Source organism: Bos mutus, chromosome 9, assembly GCF_027580195.1.
Source record: "Bos mutus isolate GX-2022 chromosome 9, NWIPB_WYAK_1.1, whole genome shotgun sequence".
In the NCBI taxonomy this organism is placed as follows: Eukaryota; Metazoa; Chordata; class Mammalia; order Artiodactyla; family Bovidae; genus Bos; species Bos mutus.
Genome location: NC_091625.1, coordinates 18,325,786 through 18,344,896, shown reverse-complemented (window position 1 = coordinate 18,344,896; position 19,111 = coordinate 18,325,786). Strand labels below are relative to the sequence as shown.

Here is a 19,111-nt window from a genome sequence, read left to right as displayed (position 1 = left end):
TTCATAGAATGTTCCACATTATATAACTGTTGTTGTTCAGTTGCTCATTCATGTCCAACTATTTGGACTGTAACACACAGGCTTCCCTGTTCTTCCCAAGGCTTGCTCAGGGAAATGGTGCCATCCAGACATCTCATCCTCTGTCATCCCCTTCTCCTCCTGCCTTCAATCTTTCCCAGCATCAGAGTCTTTTCCAGTGAGTTGACTCTTCACATCAGGTTGCCAAAGTACTGGAGCTTCAGCTTCAGCAGCAGTCGTTCCAATGAATATTCAGAGTTGATTTCCTTTAGGATTGTCTGGTTTGATCTCCTTTCTGTTCAAGGGACTCTCAAGAGTCTTCTCCAACACCGCAGTTTGGAAACATCAGTTCTTTGCCACTCGGCCTTCTTTATGGTCCAACTCTCACAGCTGTACATGACTACTGGAAAAACCATAGCTTTGACTATATGGCACTTTGTCAGCAAAATAACATCTCTGCTTTTTAATAAGCTGTTCAGGTTTGTCATAGCTTTTCTTCCAAGGAGCTAGCATCTTTTAATTTTATGGCTGCAGTCCCTGTCCACAGTGATATTGGAGCCCAAGAAAATAAAGACTGTCACTGTTTCTATTGTTTCCCTATCTATTTGCCATAAAGTGATGGGACTGGATGCCATGATCTTAGTTTTTGAATGTTGAGCTTTAAGACAGCATTTTCACTCTTTTTTCACCTTCATCAAGATGCTTTTTAGTTCCTCTTCGCTTTGTGCCATAAGGGTGGTATCATCTGCATATATAGGAGACCCCAGTTCGATTCCTGGGTCAAGAAGATCCACTGCAGAAGGGATAGGCTACTCACTCCGGTGTTCTTGGGCTTCCCTTGTGGCTCAGCTGATAAAGAATCTGCCTGCAATGTGGGAGACCTGGGTTCAATCCCTGGGTTGGAAAGATCCCCTGGAGAAGGGAAAGGATACTCACTCCAATATTCTGGCCTAAAAAATTCCATGGACTATAGTCCATGGGGTCACAAAGAGTCAGACATGACTGAGCACTTTCATGTTTCACACATCTGTGTATCTGAGGTTGTTGATATTTCTCCTGGCAATCTTTATTCCAGCTTGTGCTTCCTCCAGCCTGGCATTTTGCATGATGTACTCTATATTTAATTTAAATAGGCAGGATGACAGTATACAGCCTTGACACACTCCTTTCCCAGTTTTGAACCAGTCTAAGGCAAATGGGGCTTTCCAGGTGGTGCTAGTGGTAAGGAACCCACCTGCCAATGCAGGTAGACGTAAGAGAGGTTTCAATCCCTGGGTTGAGAATATCTCTTGGAGGAGGGCATGGTAACCCGCTCCAGTATTCTTGCCTGGAGAATTCCATGGACAGAAGAGCCTGGCAGGCTATGGTCCATAGGGATGCAAAGAGTTGGGTATGACTGAAGAGATTTAGCATGCATGAACAAGGCAAGCAGCCAAATCACCTGGAGAATTAGAGTTCAGCTTTTGCAGATTCATCTTTGCCTAGCCAGAACAGTCTTTTGATTTTAACATGGTCTGTGAGCACTCAGACCAGATTAGAATATATTTATTGTTTTGCTAAAAAACAAAACAAAACCCCAATTCATGTTAATTTTCAATGGAGATTACTTTGTTTTGTAATTTGAGGAAAATTACATCTTTTTAAAAAGATGTAAGGGATTTTGATAGGGTACTTTTGGTGGTAGCTCTTTTCCAGACAGGACAAATAGATGGTAGAAATGAAGACTGAAGATAAAACTGACTTGAAATTGACATAATCAAAATGTCCACATAATACCCAATCCTTTTCAGGTTCAATCTCTAATTTTTAAAGCTTTCATTATGTGTGTGTGTGTGTGTATATATATATATTTCATTTTCATTTCATTTTATTGTTCATGGACACTTGAGAAAAGTTAACTCAATCAGAACCAAAGAGGGAAATCATTATGCAGTATGACCATCTGTTTTACTATAAAACCCAGAGTTAAGCAAGTAGAGTTTTTCTTATGAATATGTTGTATGAAGTACTATGGAAAAGCAGAAAAAGAATGCCTTGCTTTCAACCATACCAAGAATGCCCCTTCAACTGTAAATACAGAATTAAAAAGTTGCATTCAAAAGTCAAAGATAAAGGAGGTATCATTTAATTGATAACTGTTCTTATTTATCAAAGTAGTTGTTTTTAACTGGTTGTTCTTTTTTCTTAAATTATCTTTAATGATCTTTGCTTCCATTGCATGGTTTTTCAAATATCATATTAAATGTCTTCAGAGGTTTTCCCTAACCTTCTGCTAAGAGAAAAAAGAAAAGAAAAAGAAATCAAGACCCAGAGAAACATGCAGATTCATAAATATAGAATTGACTGATTTTATTGTGGTGTACAACAAATACCTTGAATACATACATATATAGTAAGCGACTACAAAGCTGTAGTGGATTTTCAACTTTTTAAATAGAGTAAAGTTGCAGTTGTTATATACTATCCTACTTTTAGTAAGGGCTTCCCTAGTGGCTCAGTGGTACAGAATCTGCCTCAAAGCAGGAGACCTGAGTTCAGTCCCTGGGGCAGAAACATCCACTGGAGAAGGAAATGGCAGCCCATTCCTGTATTCTTGCCTGGGAAATCCCATGAACAGTGGAGCCTGATGGGTTATAGTCCATGGGGTCACAAAAGAGTCAGATACTTCTTATCGACTAAACAGCAGTAACAACAAGCTCTTTCCTCAAAGAAAGAGTCCTCCATGACAAGAGTGATAAAGTTTTGTGAACTGTTGACTGACTAGTCCTATATTCCGGAGTAAAAAAAAAAAAAAAATGGGGTGATTTAATTGTGCCAGCCTTCTTTAATCCCTTTCATACTCATTCCAGTCTTTAAAATCATGCTAGAGGGCGCTGGTCTTGGTTTATGTGGTTCTTTATAGGGTTTCCACCATTGCCTCTGACATCTGTCTTGGCATTTGATCAGTCACTTCCTCAACATTCCTCAGTGACATCTGATGGTGTTCTGTTTTCCACACAGCTAAAAGAGCCACCCAAATATTCTCACATTACTTCATGTGAATTTTCTTCATAGTCCTTTTTTTTTTTTTGGCTGCAGCAGTTCTTAGTTCCAGCACATGGGACCTTCAATCTTCATCGCAGCGTGTAAGATCTAGTTCCCTGACCAGAGTGGAACCTGGGCCTCCTGCATTGGGAGCACAGAGTTTTAGCCACTGGACCACTGGGGAAGTCCCCTTCACAGCACTTTTTGTTTTCTGGTGTATTTTTTATTTCTTTGATGTAGTTGTCTCTCTATATTAAGCTATAGCCTCCAATGGCAATCAGTGGATCTATGAATATTTTTGTGAGTCTATGTTGGAGTCATAAATTCTAAATAAAATATAGAGACAACTATGCATTTAGATATTTGCTGCTAAGTTGCTTCAGTCGTGTCCGACTCTGTGCAACCCCATTGACGGCCTCCTACCAGGCTCCTCTGTCCCTGGGATTCTCCAGGTAAGAACACTGGAGTGGGTTGCCATTTCCTTCTCCAATGCATGAAAGTGAAAAGTCAAAGTGAAGTCTCTCAGTTGTGTCCAACTCTTGGCGACCGCATGGACTGCAGCCTACCAGGCTCCTTCATCTATGGGATTTTCCAGGCAAGAGTACTGGAGTGGGGTGCCATTGCCTTCTCTGATTTAGATATTTAGGTACATTAATATTTTTCTTGTATATGTAATGACTAAAGAAAAATATTTGTTAGTAGCAAGCAAATACAAATAAATTTTAAAGTGCTAATTATTAATAATAAATGGATAATTTGATATTACTCCCTGAAACTTAAGACTTGTGAAACTCCTAACATTTGTGAAATGTAAATATATTTTCACTTACTAAGAGCTATAATCAAGATAATAGGCTTTTCTGTAGCTATTAGAAACAGAGCAATTACTTGGAGGTGAAACTTCAGCTAGAACACAGTTCCAATCTTTTGCTGATTGCTTTCCCTTCCTTTGAATAAGAGTCAGTCTCGGATGGATAACTGATGTTAATTTAAATTCACCTAGCTTCAAAAATGGTAGTTTAAGAGGAAACCAAATTATAATGTTAAGTTTATTTAGGCTTTGATAGAGCAGATCTGGGAAAATGAGAGAAAGAATAAGTGGGGAATGTCTTAAGATTTCTTACTTTTCAGGAATGAGGCTATTTTTGACCACATTGCCTCTTTTTTTACTTTCACCTCCCTAGGCTGATTGAGGATTTTTCTGTCTTTGAGTTCTGTGCCATCTGTTGAGGAGGATTTTCCTGGCTCAGGTGCAGCCCTCGTTTTGCTCCAGCTCTGCTTCTCCATGTCCATTCCCTGACGTTGAGACCAAATGACTAGTAAATTGGGCCCTTGGGAAGAAATTAAGTGCATGCATAGAAAATATGCAAGTTGGCAAATTCGTTGCTTTCTTATGTGAAATATGTGTGGAGAATTCAGGCTTTATGTGGGCTTTTCTAAAACAGCAGTGTGATTTCTGGCAAGACAATTCAAGTTCATACGTATTTCCCACACTGTTAACACAACATAAACTTATAAGAGATTCCAATATAATAGTAGTACTTAATTCAATTTCCCCTTTAAATGCACTTGGTTTTTTTTTAGTTTTATTATGGAGAACCAACTACAACCATATTCTGTTATATATAGACCATAAGTACATATATATATATGCATATATATGTAATATACATGTCTGTGTACATACCTTAATACTCATAAAATATTATATTATGTATACTTATGTACACATGCAATACTGTTTATGTGCATCCATGAATATATGCAACACTGTGCAAACATTTTTAGGTAATTATTTTTTCAGGTTTTCTGTTTAAGTGGGGCAGGCAGAAGTATAGATAAATATACAGTTCAGTGAATATCACTCTTAGGTCTTGAAAAAATATTGATTTTTGTGTTTACCCACACTTTTGTCTTCCCTACTTAAACAAATCAAACCATTACCTGAAAAAGAACACCCTGAACATGTGTGCAGAATATTGCATATATAAAAGTACCTGACAATTTTTCAGAAATGAAAGTCTGAGTGGCAACATGTTCTTTTTTTTTTTTTTTTTTGTCTCTGAAAAGTTAACTAAATTAGAAGAGAGGGACGCTGAATGAATTTTGTTTGTTTAGGTTGTAGATACCTATCTTAGGACTGGCAATAAAAGACAACTCAACTTTCTCATAGATTTTGGGGTTATCTGTTGCAAGATGATCCAAAAAAATTGTCTCAAGCTCTGACATACAAATGCAACATGCGTTTCAAAGGAAGGAGGATCTAAACTCAAAAAAGGAAAAACTGCCAAATGCAAAAATCTGTTACATTTTCAGAGTTTGAGGTAAAGAAAGTAGCTTTCACAAATGTTTGTATTATTACTACTAAGTAATTACTTGATTATACAAATAATTACCTTTATTTCTAGTCATTTAAGATTTTCTTTTTTAAAATTTAAGCCATCTCAGATGACAAACCAAGGAACAGCTCAAAACGGTGACACATTTCAGGTTTTCTAGTAGAGAAAGAGTGGGAGAGACAGAAAATAAGAAACAGGGAAGACAAAGGGAGAGAACAGGAGAGAAAAAAGGAAAGGCAGTAGGAGAGGGAGAGAAACTTTCAGGAAGAAGAGGATGGTGAGCATCCAGGTATCCTTTCTTTCCAGGATACCTGAGTAGCAGCATCAGTGAGTATCTCCTAGGATTGCACGTGGAGCATCAGAAGAGAGCTGTTCACTCTCAGAGTTTGCTATTTGTTGGAGCAGACAGAAGGAGTTTAGGGATTGGCCTCTTGTATAAGAAGGCCCAGTTATCCCATTAAGACAAGAAGTAACCTTTAAATGACACTGTGGTCATTTAGGAGCTGACATTTGATTTCCTCGTGCACCCAGTCTCCACTATAATTTCCTGCCTCTAAATGATGCAATGAACAATGTTCAATTTAAGATCAGGGAGCAGAAAAAGTGTATGCTCCATTAAAATAAAAACTGTATTTCAGAAGTTGACAGGCAGTGGAGTTAGTTGCAGGGAAAATTATTGGAAAAAGATTGAAACGGCTTTTATGAATAGAACATTGAGAACAGCAATGGCAACAGAAATAAAATTTACTGCCATGGTCATAATATTTCTTAACTGACACATTAAATTAGACTGAATGTCCATGGGACTGTGGTTCCAGCCAGAATGTTGGCTAGTCATGTCAAGGGCCACTTTCTCCACTGATGTTTTTGTCAAATACCACTTTTGGATTACCAATACTTCAGTGTGTCACGGTTGACTGTCTTCATCAGAAATGGATTCAGGCACTGTCTCCCTTCCCCTTGGCTCTCAAGACCTTCTGCACTGCCACTTACACCAGGTGTCCCTGTGCCTGTAACTGAAGAGACCCCTGCCTGTGCTCTGGGTCCCTTCCCTTCTGGACACAGTTGGGAACCTCCCCCGTTGTCATCACTTTCCCGTTTCCCTTCACCTTCTTTTTCTTCTGTAAGCTTTTTTTTTTTTGCATAGAAGCCTTTAAGTTTACTCTCATCTTTCTTGGATTAAAACAACAATAGCAAAACAAATTCAAAAATAATTCTTTGACCCTACTTCTATCTACTGCTCTACCTGGCTTCTCCTTCCCAGCAAAGTTGTTTCAACCAGGTGGGTGGTTTGAGGACTGCTTTGCTCTGCAGCCGCCTCTCCACTGCACCCCGGGCAGGCTTCAGGGGTGGGAGTGGGGCAGGTCACACAGGGCTCCTTGCACTGGGGCTTTGGTGATCACAGTGGCTGTCTTCAGGTTCTTTGGAACTTTGTGTTTGAAGGCTTGCCTTGTCGGAAGTCTAATGAGATAGTAGTGATGCTTGAGTTATTGGATGATGGTTTTGGCAGGCTTGAAACCAACTTGGGTGGGGTCGCCTCCTGAAGTCCCACCTCCTGAGGAGGGGTTGGAAGCAGGGGCTCCAGGTCCCTGCCCAGGAAGTGCTGTCACTCGCAGCTCCAGGCAGCACCAGGTTGCTTGGTGAGAGAAGTGGGGATGTGTTTGCTGTTGCCCTCCACCCCTAGTGGTCACCTGGGCAAGAGCACAGGGAGAGCCCTGGGGGGTGGGGCACCTGGTGTCTTGGAGGGTGTGGTGGTAAGGCAGCAGCAGCTGACCACCCCCCCCCCCGCACTGGCACTGGTGGCATCATGGGGAGTTGGGTGGGGGAATCTGCGGGGGTACCTCTTAGTGACCCTCAGTGGAGATCCCTAGGGCGTCCCCCACAGAGACTGCACTTCCTCAGAGGAGCTGGTCCACTGTGGTTGTGGCCTGGAAAGGGGACATGGACTTCCCTGACCCTTGCCAGCTCGCATATTCATTTTGCACTGAGCCCTGAAAATGTTGTATCCTGTCCTGACTGGACGCTGACTAAGGTCAGCTGATCACCTTAAGGTCACTGAGACCTACTTGCTGCAAAACTCAGGTTGCTCCCCAGGGCTTGTCCTCCCTAAATTCACCACCCCATTAGCCACCATCAAGCTCTCCTTCCTCCTTCTCCCCTTTCTTGTCTCCCCTGCAGCTGTGACCATGTGTCCCTTTTCCCCTCCTGTCTCCCTGTCAGTCTGCCTTGCAGGATCCTTCTCCTTAGCCCTGGTTTACTGTTAGTGCTCTTGAGGCTTTCAGGGTTTCTGCCCTGCCATTCACACACTTCCTTTTTCATGACTTTCATCCCATTGTGTGCTGACTGTCCTGCCCAATCCATATCTTATGCTCTATCATCCTGGCAGTTCACTCTGTCCAGTGACCTGATCTTACTTTCCAGAGCCCACACTTCTTTTTTTTTTTTTTCCACACTTCTTCTAAGATTGCAGAGAAATTCATCTTTGCTAAAAATAGCTGCTGCTTACTCAGCATTTCCTAAAAGCTAGGCTTGTTGGTTGTATGTTTATTTCTAGGACTCTCGCTTTTGCTTCAAGCTAACAATTGTCAAAGTACATTTCATGGGTGAAGAAACAGAGGCTCAGAGAGCTAAAGAAGCCAGCCTGAGATCACACAACTACTAGATTACTCAAAAGTTGGTTAAATTCCAAAACATATTTCTATCTACTCTAGCAATGAAGTACCACAATGATACTTGTATTAGATACTAATGAGCTATTCTATTACCTCTTCTAGGTAAAACTAAGAATAAGCACTAGTTATGTGCCAAACACTGTGTTCTAATTGCTTTACATATGTTAACTCATGTAATAAACAGCTTATGAGATATGTACTATTATTGTTCAGTTCAGTTCAGTCACTCAGTCATGTCCGACTCTTTGCGACCCCATGAATCGCAGCACGCCAGGCCTCCCTGTCCATCACCATTGTAGAGCTGGAGAAACTAAGACCAGAGAGTTTAGTAACTGAGGTCATGCACATAGTAGGAGGAATTGAGTCAGGAGTTCAGCCTAAGCAGGCAGCCCCCTCTGCTCTGGGTGTATCCACAGTGCCACATACCTTGCTCCAGGCAACTACAAGTTGGCACTTGCCATGGGCAGTTGCCATCTACCACCATAAGGCTTAAATCATGTGCTACTGCAGCTGCTAGTTTTCAACACTCCGTGAAAGATCAGGGTGGAGAGCAGAAAGGAAGCACTCCATGCTCTGGGAAAAACCAGCAGGACAGGTCTTCAGATAGATTTTTTTCAGGAGCCAATTTTACGAGCCCAATTCTTATATCTCCTCATATCTAGAAAAGCACTAAAATCTTTCATGGTGATAACTGCTCCTCATGACTAGCAGAAACCTTCTGCAAAAAAATAATGTGATTGACTGCATACTGCTCCTTCATCAAAACCACATACATACTGTCCTCCCTGCCTTGCCTTTTTGGAGCAGTTTCTCAGAGCTATCTGAGGTACTGTCTCCCAGGCTATAGTCCTCATTTTGCCCCAAATAAAACTTAACTCACAGCCCTCACGTTATTCATTTTTTTACAAGTCAGCATTGCTCTGTTTGGTCCATAACCAACTCTGAGGAGTTAAGAAAGTGGCTCCTCTGTCTCTCACATTGTCTACCTTTTGAACAGTCGTGATATTATATGGTCACACTATCCCTACTGAGAAACTAACTGGAAGAAAGCTAAAGGCATGAAAATTCTCTAAATGCAACATGGAAGATAATATCTTACGTGTGATTTTTAAGTCTTGTTTAACTCCCTGTACTGCATTTTCCCTTCTTGGAGAGAGAAATCGAGTTTCACAGAGTCCTAAGTAATTCTTTTGAAGTTTGTATTAACCATAGTTATATAACATGGAGGAGTAATAAATTGCTTAAATGCTGAGATAAGTAAGGAGTAACTATATAAAAGTTTATTCATTCATCAGATATTTACTGAATGTCTATTATGAGCCAGATATAGTCCTAGGCTTAGGAGAGACCATGGTGAACAAGATGCAATTTCTAGCCACAAAGACTTCATTCTTCTAGGGGAGACAGAGAAACTCCATAGGGCACATGGGGAGCAGCACCTAGAGAAATCCCCAGGCAGAAGGAAAGCTGTTTGCTGGAGGCAGGAAAACTAAAGATCCCCAGACAAGGTCCACCTTGTCTGGGTGGTAGACAGTAGACCAGTAGACCAGTCTAGCAGTAGACCAGACCTTACATCCTTGCTGTGTACTAAGTCACCTCTCAATGCCTCACTTTTCTCATCTGCGAAATGAGTTGCTGCCTCATTGCATTGTAAGGCTTAACTGAGCTAATCTCTGAAGTGTTTAGAGCATAATATGCAGCCACTAAATGTTAACCAGTACTGTTACTATTATAATTACTGTCATTAGAGCTGAGGCTGAACTCAAGGAAAGGTAAGACTTTCTTTCAAAGAGGAATATATTTATGTTTCTCCCAAATTCCTAACTTATCCCTTCCCCTACCTTTCTCCTTTGGTAATCATAAATTTTTTTTTCTATACTGTATGGCACAGGGAACTATATCCAGTATTTTGCAATAACCTATATGGGAAAAGAACCTGAGAAAGAATATATAACTGAATTTTATATATGCCTGCATGCCAAGTTGCTCCAGTTGTGTCTGACTCTTTGCAACCCCATGGACTGTAGCCTACTAGGCTCATCTGTTCTTGGAATTCTCCAGGCAAGAATACTGGAGTGGCTTGCCCTGCCCTCCTCCAAGGGATCTTCCTGACCCAGGGACTGAACCTACATCCTTTATGTCTCCTGCATTGGCAGGCAGGTTCTTTACCATTAGCACCACCTGGGAAGCCCAAATATTTTATATATATATATATAAAACTGAACTGGGCGAATGGACAGAAGATCCTGATGAGCTACAGTCCATGGGGTCACAAAAGAGTCAGACATAGCAACAAAATAACAACAGCAAAAATATAACTGAATCACTTTGCTGTAAACCTGAAACTAACACATTGTAAATCAACTATACTCAGTAAAAAATAAGTTTATTAAAAAAGAGGAGCATGTTATCTTAAACTGCTCCCATCACCCAAATGATTCAAGCAAATGAACATGGATTCACTGAGAGAGTCCCCATTTGGGCATAAAAGAGTATTATGGCTTTTTACACAGCTCCTGACTCTGGTTACCCCTGTACTACACAGGGGATTCTCTGTCTTTGTGGCTAGAGATGGAGGGGATGGTGGCAACTCCTGCTGAACCTTGGGATGTCTGTTTCCGAGTTGCTATCTTTTTCTATGGGGAGGCGAGGGATAGATTTGGTATTCAGAGCTTCCTCTGAGTATACCAACATCCCTGGCTCCAAGTTCTACTTTCCTGGAGCCCTGCCTCTGGGACCTGGGAATCTCTCTCACTGGTTCATGTTTCCCAAGTTGGATGACTTAGAAACAAACTTGATTTTCCTTGGATTATGGCTTTTAAATTCATCTAAAGAAATACAAAATAAGGCAACAGTAGAAATAAACTCACATTTTAGTATTTAGAAAATCCCTCTTATTTTAAAATCAATTCACTATTCTGTTCTCTCGTTTTTCCAAGATGAGATCATCACCACCAAACTTTTAAAGGCAGGGTGAAGGACACGCCATCACTTCTATGATTGGCAGGATTCTCCACTTGTATCCTGTGTCAGTCAGGGAAACAAAACTCATGGTTGGGATTTTTACAGGGGAAAATTAAGGTAGGAAATTTAAGTGTTGGATAGCTGGAAAAGCAAAGAGAGGGAACAGAGATAATAACTGAAGCCAGCAGCTCCACCCCTGGGGCTGGGGAATCAAAGGGAAGGAGTTGGGTTGTCAGAATTGAGATGCTAACAAGTGGGCCCCCATGTCCTGGGACTGAGACCTCTGAGGAAGGGTTGCTTCTGATACCTTGCAGGGCACAGTGAGGCTGTTTGGGAAGATGGGGAAAAAAGCTGGAGATGGGAATTAACAGTCCCTAACAAGGTGAAGGACTTCCAATATTCATTGTAAGGATTGATGCTGAAGCTCCAATACTTCAGCATCAGATATGAAGAACTGATTCATTGGGAAAGACCCTGCTGCTGGGAAAGATTGAAGGCAGGAGGAGAAGGGAACAACAGAGGATGAGATGGTTGGATGGCATCACTGACTCAATGGACATGAGTTTGAGCAAGCTCTGGGAGTTGGTGATGGACATGGAAGCCTGGTGTGCTGCAGTCCATGGGGTTGCAAAGAGTTGGACATGACTGAGTGACTGAACAGGGTGAAGGGTCATTGCTGAAGCAATTTGAAAGGATTGAGAAGCAAAGCAAGAGGGGAGCAGAGCTGTTCTTTCTCCTTCAGTCCTCCTCTAGCACTCTTATCACAGAGCCTAGCAGGAGCCTAGGGTGCAGGAGTAGGTCTGTTACTGAGAGAAAATTATTTTGTAACCAGAACAAGTCATTTGCCTGCTTCAGGGATAGGCCTCTAGGTGTACCCAAATCTCTGCAACTGCAGGCCTGCTCCATATGGGGGCTGACTGCCTGTGTCATTGCTGAGCCAGACATGCTTGTGTTTTGCTGTTGAGGTTATTGGGGGACAACTTAGTGAAATCAGCTCCCTGGAGATCCTGTGTACACTTAACATAATTTTCACCACATTCAAATGGGACAGCTTCTTCAGGCTGCACATGAGCATTCCATGACTTTTAGAACAGAGAAACATTTTGTTTTCAGTAAGTTGACATAAACTCCTGATCATCATCTTAGCGCCTTCTCTTTTTTCTTAAATCCTCACCTCTAATCCAATTACACTAATCTTAATTCTATCAATTTATCTATCTACTATTGTTAAGGGCAAATCCAACTTAAAAAATACGGGGTTTAATTCTCTCTTTGAGAATAAAGGAAGAGACTGGCCTCCCTTCTCTCTTATCCTGCAGCATTTACTTTAGAAAACTTGTAATTTCTCTCTTTGAAATATATATAAATCTTTTAAAAGCTAAATATTCTCTTCATAGCTTTATGACAAGTCACGCTTTTCTCTGAGACTTGGGAGCCATCTCTTTGAAACATAAACATCTAGGGACATAGCACCCCTGTCTCCCAGTCTCTGTGTGAGAGTAGGCATCTGACTTGGAGGTGTGTGTGTGTGTGTGCATGCTCAGTCATGTCTGACTCTTTGCGACCCCATGGACTGTCGCCCACCAGGCTCCTCTGTCCATGTTATTCTCCAGGCAAGAATACTTTAGTACGAGGCCATTTCCTTCTCCGAGGGATATTCCCGACCCAGGGATCGAAACTTTGTCTCTTGGCAGGTGGATTCTTTACCTCTGCGCCACCTGGGAAGCCCCCAACCTCATGGCAGCTTGCAAATCTATCCCCTTAAAGATATGAGAAGTTTATTCTTTTTTGAGGGGGTGGGGTGGGATAACGCCAATTAGCAAACACAAATGGCCACCCCAGTTACTGGGTGAATCTAGGATTAGCTGTATGTGACAAATGGAGTTGTCACGTCTTCTTACCTGAGACTAGTCACTGTTTCTCTTGTGTGGAATAGGGCGTATCTGCTCAGCCGTGTAATGTGTGCAGATGGCCTGTGCTGCACATAGCATTCTGGTTTGATGCTCATTCAGTAATGGAAGTTTTCTTTCTCCACTGCCTTTGTGGAGAGGATTTCTGGCTTGGGAGCTTTTGATTTTAATTACATTAATTTATAAATATCTACCTCTCTCTCTCTGTCCATTTCTGACCTATCACATCATTTGCCATAGTTACCTGCCTTCAGTATTTGTCTCCTTGCTTCTTTTCTTGCTTCCTCTGCACAGTCAGGCTGTGGCCTTTTAAAAATGCAGTTCAGCTTATATGATTCCTCTTCCTAAAATCCTGCAGTGCCTCCCATTGTGGCTCAAATGAAACCCAAAGTCCTACAAGCCCTGGGCAGTCTGGCCCTTTTCCATCCTCCCAAAAAGCCCCTGCCTCTCTCCTGCCCGCTCATTATGTTCCAGCCCTGCTGGTCTGGTTTCAATTCCCTGAATGTATCAAGCTTGTTCCCTCCCAGGACTTTTCTACTGCCACTCATTTGGCCTGGAATGCTCCTTACCTCGCTTCCTATGGTTTATTACTCAACCAATTTTAACCTAATTAAAGGTCCATCTAGTCAAGGCTATGGTTTTTCCTGTGGTCATGTATGGATGTGAGAGTTGGACTGTGAAGAAGGCTGAGCACCAAAGAATTGATGCTTTTGAACTGTGGTGTTGGAGAAGACTCTTGAGAGTCCCTTGGACTGCAAAGAGATCCAACCAGTCCATTCTGAAGGAGATCAGCCCTGGGATTTCTTTGGAAGGACTGATGCTAAAGCTGAAACTCCAGTACTTTAGCCACCTCATGTGAAGAGTTGACTCATTGGAAAAGACTCTGATGCTGGGAGGGATTGGGGGTAGGAGGAGAAGGGGACGACAGAGGATGAGATGGCTGGATGGCATCACTGACCTGATGGATGTGAGTTTGAGTGAACTCCAGGAGTTGGTGATGGACAGGGAGGCCTGGCGTGCTGTGATTCATGGGGTCACAAAGAGTCAGACACGACTGAGTGACTGAACTGAACTGAACTGATACCTTCCGTGGAGAGCTACCCTTCTCCCAGGTGAAGTTAGTTTGGTCTTAGGACTTACAGCATTATACCCTTTTCTATGAGCAGAGAGTTTATCAGCATCCATAACTATGTATTTATTTATTTATTGCATGTTTGTTGCACAAAGACAGGGACCATGCATATCCAACCCCCACATCACTGTAAAGCCGTTGCCACTCTGGCATCTGAAACATGGTACATCCTCAGCAGCTGTTTGCTCATTACGTAGGACTCCAATGAAGTTCGTCTTAAAGGGAAACATCTCTAAATATTTGTCCCCCTTTTCCTGTTTGTGCTTTCTCCTGTGGGAGGGCTGGACTGAAGGGATGCATGTAGAACACTGCACTTTCCGGGGAATAGAACAATTTCAGTGCTTCAAAACCTATGAAGCCCAGTTGACAACTTGCTGGTTTTCTTGACTAACTCTGTTAAATTACAGTCTATGGGGCAAAGCCAGCAGCCCAGCCCCAGCTGGTGGCATGCTGGGGAGCCTAGGTACCCCTCAGAAGTGAGATGAGCTCTCCTCCATCTGTCAACCTATCAGAATGTTTTCCAACTTGCATCAGAAATCAGCATTTTACTGGTCATACTGGAGGTGTGGCAGGGCTCCCACCTCAGTTAGATGGACAGTGGTCTGGGTTTGCTGTGGGTCTGGTTGAAGGAAGTGCTGGGCCATGACAGGTCCCTGGGGGAGAGGCTGGCCACTGACATGCATTTCACTGAAGAAGTTCAAGAAAGAGTGATTTTAATGAAACAGGTTTAGCTCATGAAGCATGTAACCGGACAAACAAGATTGCTTCTAGGTAAATGGTTTGCAAACTCTTTTGGTGTTTTCCACTTGGTTTTATTTATTTATTCTTTACACTGGTAGCTTCACAACAGTGGTTATGAGAAATGGAATATTTTCTGCCATATTAGTAAACAAAGAATGTCACAGTCATCAGCAATTATAGCCACTGAGGATGGCTAATGGTGAGCTGGTGAGCCCTGAGGGAACTCAGAAAGGAAAGAATACGTGCAGTCTAGAAGCTGTCAGATGCAGCCACTCCCTATGGTGAGCCCAGAGGAAACTCAGGATGTGAAAACTTAGGATACTGGCCCCAGACAGCTTAGGTGCATATCAAAGAAATGATTTCCCTGAGCCCAGACTCTTGTATCTTCCCATATATAGAAAATAGCTAACTTCCTTAACGGGGGATATCTGCTTTTCTTTAATTAACAATAGTATTTTGATGTCAGACTACTTGCCCTTTGTTGCAAAAATTCTTTGTAACCTGACTCCTCCTTGCAGCAGTTCCCTCAGGGTTACTTGAGATGCTGCCCCTATGTTTTAAGTCCTAAAAATTCCCACTGAGTCCTAAAAATTCCCACTGAATAAAATAATAACTCTCAACTTTTAAGTTGTGAATACTTTTTTAAGTCTGCAGTTACTAGTTTTATTTTATTTTATTTTTTTTAAAATAGAATGCTTTATTGACTTTAGGTCAGTTGGGAACAATTACCTATATTTATGCTTTATATTTCCTCTCACTGGAAGAAAAGATAAATGTTACATTAGAGACTTTTCACTTTCATATATTTGCTGCTCTGGGTTCACAAAACATTCAGTTCTTTCCTGCAATATGGGATTCAGTATTACAACTCATCAATGAAAGGTGTATGCCCCAAATTTCCACTTGCTGCCATTGACTTCCGGCCAGAAACAAACTTCTTTGCAGCATTTATGACATCAGCGTCAGCTACTGCATCAATCTGCTGAAGGACTGTGGATGGCGGCGTGTATGAACCAGCAGCTAGAGCCTGGGACCCAACTTCATCCAGGAAACCCTCAGAAGACTCCACTGACATCAGGTACCCAGCTTTCAGCTTGTTCTTGGCAGCTTGGACATCTGGATTAGAAAGGTTTCCTTGAGCAATTGTTTTTACTTGGTTATAAGCAGCCTTTATAACGTCTCCAGCAGATGCAGCTTATGAGATAGTGTAGAACCCAGAGAGTCCAGAGTCTGAGTAACTAGCATTAAAAGCAGAAACATCAAATGGTTGGTGAACTCCCTTGGCAACAGCCTGGTACAGAGAGCTGGTGGCATTGCTGCCCCTCTTAACGTGTGGTCCAGCACCGAGGACGTGCTGGAGAACACTGAACGCGTTTGCTTCTGCACTTCCTATGGCTGCACTCTCTGCTACAAGAGCGGCATGGACGAGACTGTCTCCATTCTGTTCCCGAATTTCACCTCCATGGTACTTGGCTTTTGCACCAGATAAACCAAGGCCACCCCTTATGTTCAGAAACTGTTCAGCAACTTGCTTTAGGACAGGATGACTCATACCAAGTCCAATCAAAGCCATTCTTGCACTTGTAAAATGATTCTGTACATAGTCATGTAACTCAACTGGTGTCACTTTTCCAATCCTGTAATCAGGACAATATAAGGAATTAGTCAAGGCATTTCTGTAAGCGGCAGCATGCAAATTTTCAATGACGTAAGCCTGTGGATTCTGAAGAGCCACAGCTTTGTCAATCCTTAGCTGAGGCTGAAGGGCAGCTACCTCCCAGCATCGAAATTCTGGCGCTGTGGTGACATTGAGCAGGAACTCCATTAGAATATCAACATCATCCCGCAGGCATTCCACAGTATAGGCCATGTTTTCCCTTGTTGACGTCACGCTTAATTTACCACCAACTGCTTCAATTCCACGGGTTATCTTGAAAGATGAAGCTCCTTTTGTAGTCAAACTGGATGCAAGACGAAGCAAATGAGAAGTTCCTAAATTGTTGGAGTTCTCATATCTGCTGCCTGCTTTAATGAACAAACCAATTCTTGACGCAGGAGCATAGTTTTCGAGAGAAGCAATCACCAAACCATTTGGTAACCTGGTAAACTCAAGGTCCTGAGGATGTGGAGGCACTCCTGCAGGGGCTGCTGTGGCTTTAACTTTAGGAGCAACTTTGAGGGAATAAAATCTCGAGAGGGACCCGGCTCTGGTTAACAGTTTCATTGCTCAAGATTGTTCTGAGCCTCGGTCACTGCCGCCTTAGAGGAAAGCAAGATGGTGGCGGCAGTTTTATTTTTTAAATGCCCTTAACAAACATGTCTATAAGCCTGAGTAGCATTAGTGATGACAGTGGAGAGCTCACTGCACAGTGTTATTAACGAGGCACAGAATGCCATAAATAATATGATTTAAATAGAGAGATTGTCCACCTCCTCCCTGTTCCCCCAGGGACTGAGCAAGAGGAATTCTGGGAACAAATAAGTCTGTCCTCACACACAGACCACAAAGTTGGTTCCCATTTGTGATCTGATATTTAGTTTTGATTAGTTTTGACTCAACTACAGGCAGTTGGTTTTTGCTTGCTCCACATTGGCCATGGGCATCACTCACCTTGGGTTGTGGCCAGATTGCTGTTGCCCTCCTTCTGCAAAAGGTGCCAGGCCCGCCACCCTTTTTAACCTGGAGGCCCTAGTCAATAACGCAAGGTGAGCTGACCAACCATGCTGCCTATGGAGTTGCTTCCCCACTTGCTTTTCCTGTCTCTGAAAGTGCTGCAGCAGCTGTGGTCAGTGACCCACACAATGAAAACTGTCTATGCTTTTGGGCTGCCTGTCTCCCTGCTCAGCTCAGCTCCTTGGACTAAAGGGGATTCAGGCCAAGTTCAACGGAGAAGCCTGTGATTTCCCCAGGGCTTCTTCAGAAAACTGAATCTCTTCCCAAGCCAAGAGAGACTTGGCTGTCTTCAAAGGAGCCAAGATTTAAACAATTAACTCTCTTAATACAGTTACTATCAATCTTTTATTTGGCCTCTGCCTCAGATTGGAAGCACCCTTCTGCTTACAAAACCCCTTCACGCCACTCTTAAGTCATAGTTGTCAAGGTTTCTATAACTGTGCTGCATAGAATGATCTTGAGTCTTTTGGCAGCTTTCTGGCATTTCTACCTAGTCAGATTCCCAGGGGGAGGGCCTAGAAATCTTCACTTTTATCAAGCGCTCACAAATATTCTTATACTTATGAGTGAACATTTGAAATTCACTGAGGTGCATGCCACAGAGTTGTTGTTCAGTCTCTCAGTTGTGTCCGACTCTTTGCGGTCCCATGGACTGCAGCATGCCAGGCTTCCCTGTCTTTCACCATCTCCTGGAGTTTGTTCAAACTCACATCCATTGAGTCAATGATGCCATCCAACCATCTTATCCTCTGTCACACCCTTCTCTTGCCCTCAATATTGCCCAGCATCAGGATCTTTTCTAATGAGTCAGTTCTTTGCATCAGGTGGCCAAAGTATTGGAGTTTCAGCTTCAGCATCAGTCCTTCCAATGAATATTCAGGGTTGATTTCCCTTAGGATTGACTGGTTTGATCTCCTTGCTGTCCAAGGTACTCTCAAGAGTCTTCTCCAGCACTATAATTCAAAAGCATTAATTTTTTGGTGTTCAGCCTTCCTTATGGTCCAACTCTCACATCCATACATGACTACTGGAAAAACCATAGCTTTGACTATATGGATCTTTGTCAGCAAAGTGATGTCTGTTTTTTAATATGCTGTCTAGGTTTGACTGTAGCCTGCCAGTCTCCTCTGTCCATGGTATCCTCCAGGCAAGAATATTGGAGTAGGTTGCTGTGCCCTCCTCCATGGGAATCTTCCCAGCCCAATATCAAACCCGTGTCTCTTGTGTCTCCTGCACTGGCAGGCAGGTTCTTTACCACTCCATCTCCTGGGAAGCCCATTATAGTATACATGGAGGGTTTTAACAGCTTCTCTTGAGTCACTTTCAATAAGGAGGGATCAGCCTATTTGAATAAAGTAGAAACATATAAGAAATGATTTTTTTTTTACCCTTGCAGTGAGTAATAATGAACACTGTGATGCTTATACTGGTGGAAGGAAGACTGTTGTGATGTTGTGGAATGTAATCTTGGGGTTCCTGAGTTTTAACAGCAACTTCAATAGTTTCTGAGGGGAAATTCCATCATTTGTTGTCTACTGTAATGGCTGAGACCTTCAAACTGGCTCTTCATGGGACCAGATTTGTTACCTGGTTTGTTTTTGGAGCTATTAGCATGCTTCAAAACTTCTTACCTTGTG

The 19,111-nt window shown here is 42.4% G+C and overlaps 1 long non-coding RNA gene and 1 pseudogene across 4 annotated transcripts in view; one reads left to right on the top strand and one right to left on the bottom strand.

The window, feature by feature from the left end:
- LOC138989134 (uncharacterized) overlaps positions 1-19,111 on the top strand; it is a 283,758-nt gene that overhangs the window by 214,323 nt on the left and 50,324 nt on the right. The window lies entirely within an intron of this gene.
- Positions 15,589-17,079, bottom strand: LOC102280024 (cytochrome b-c1 complex subunit 2, mitochondrial pseudogene; annotated as a pseudogene).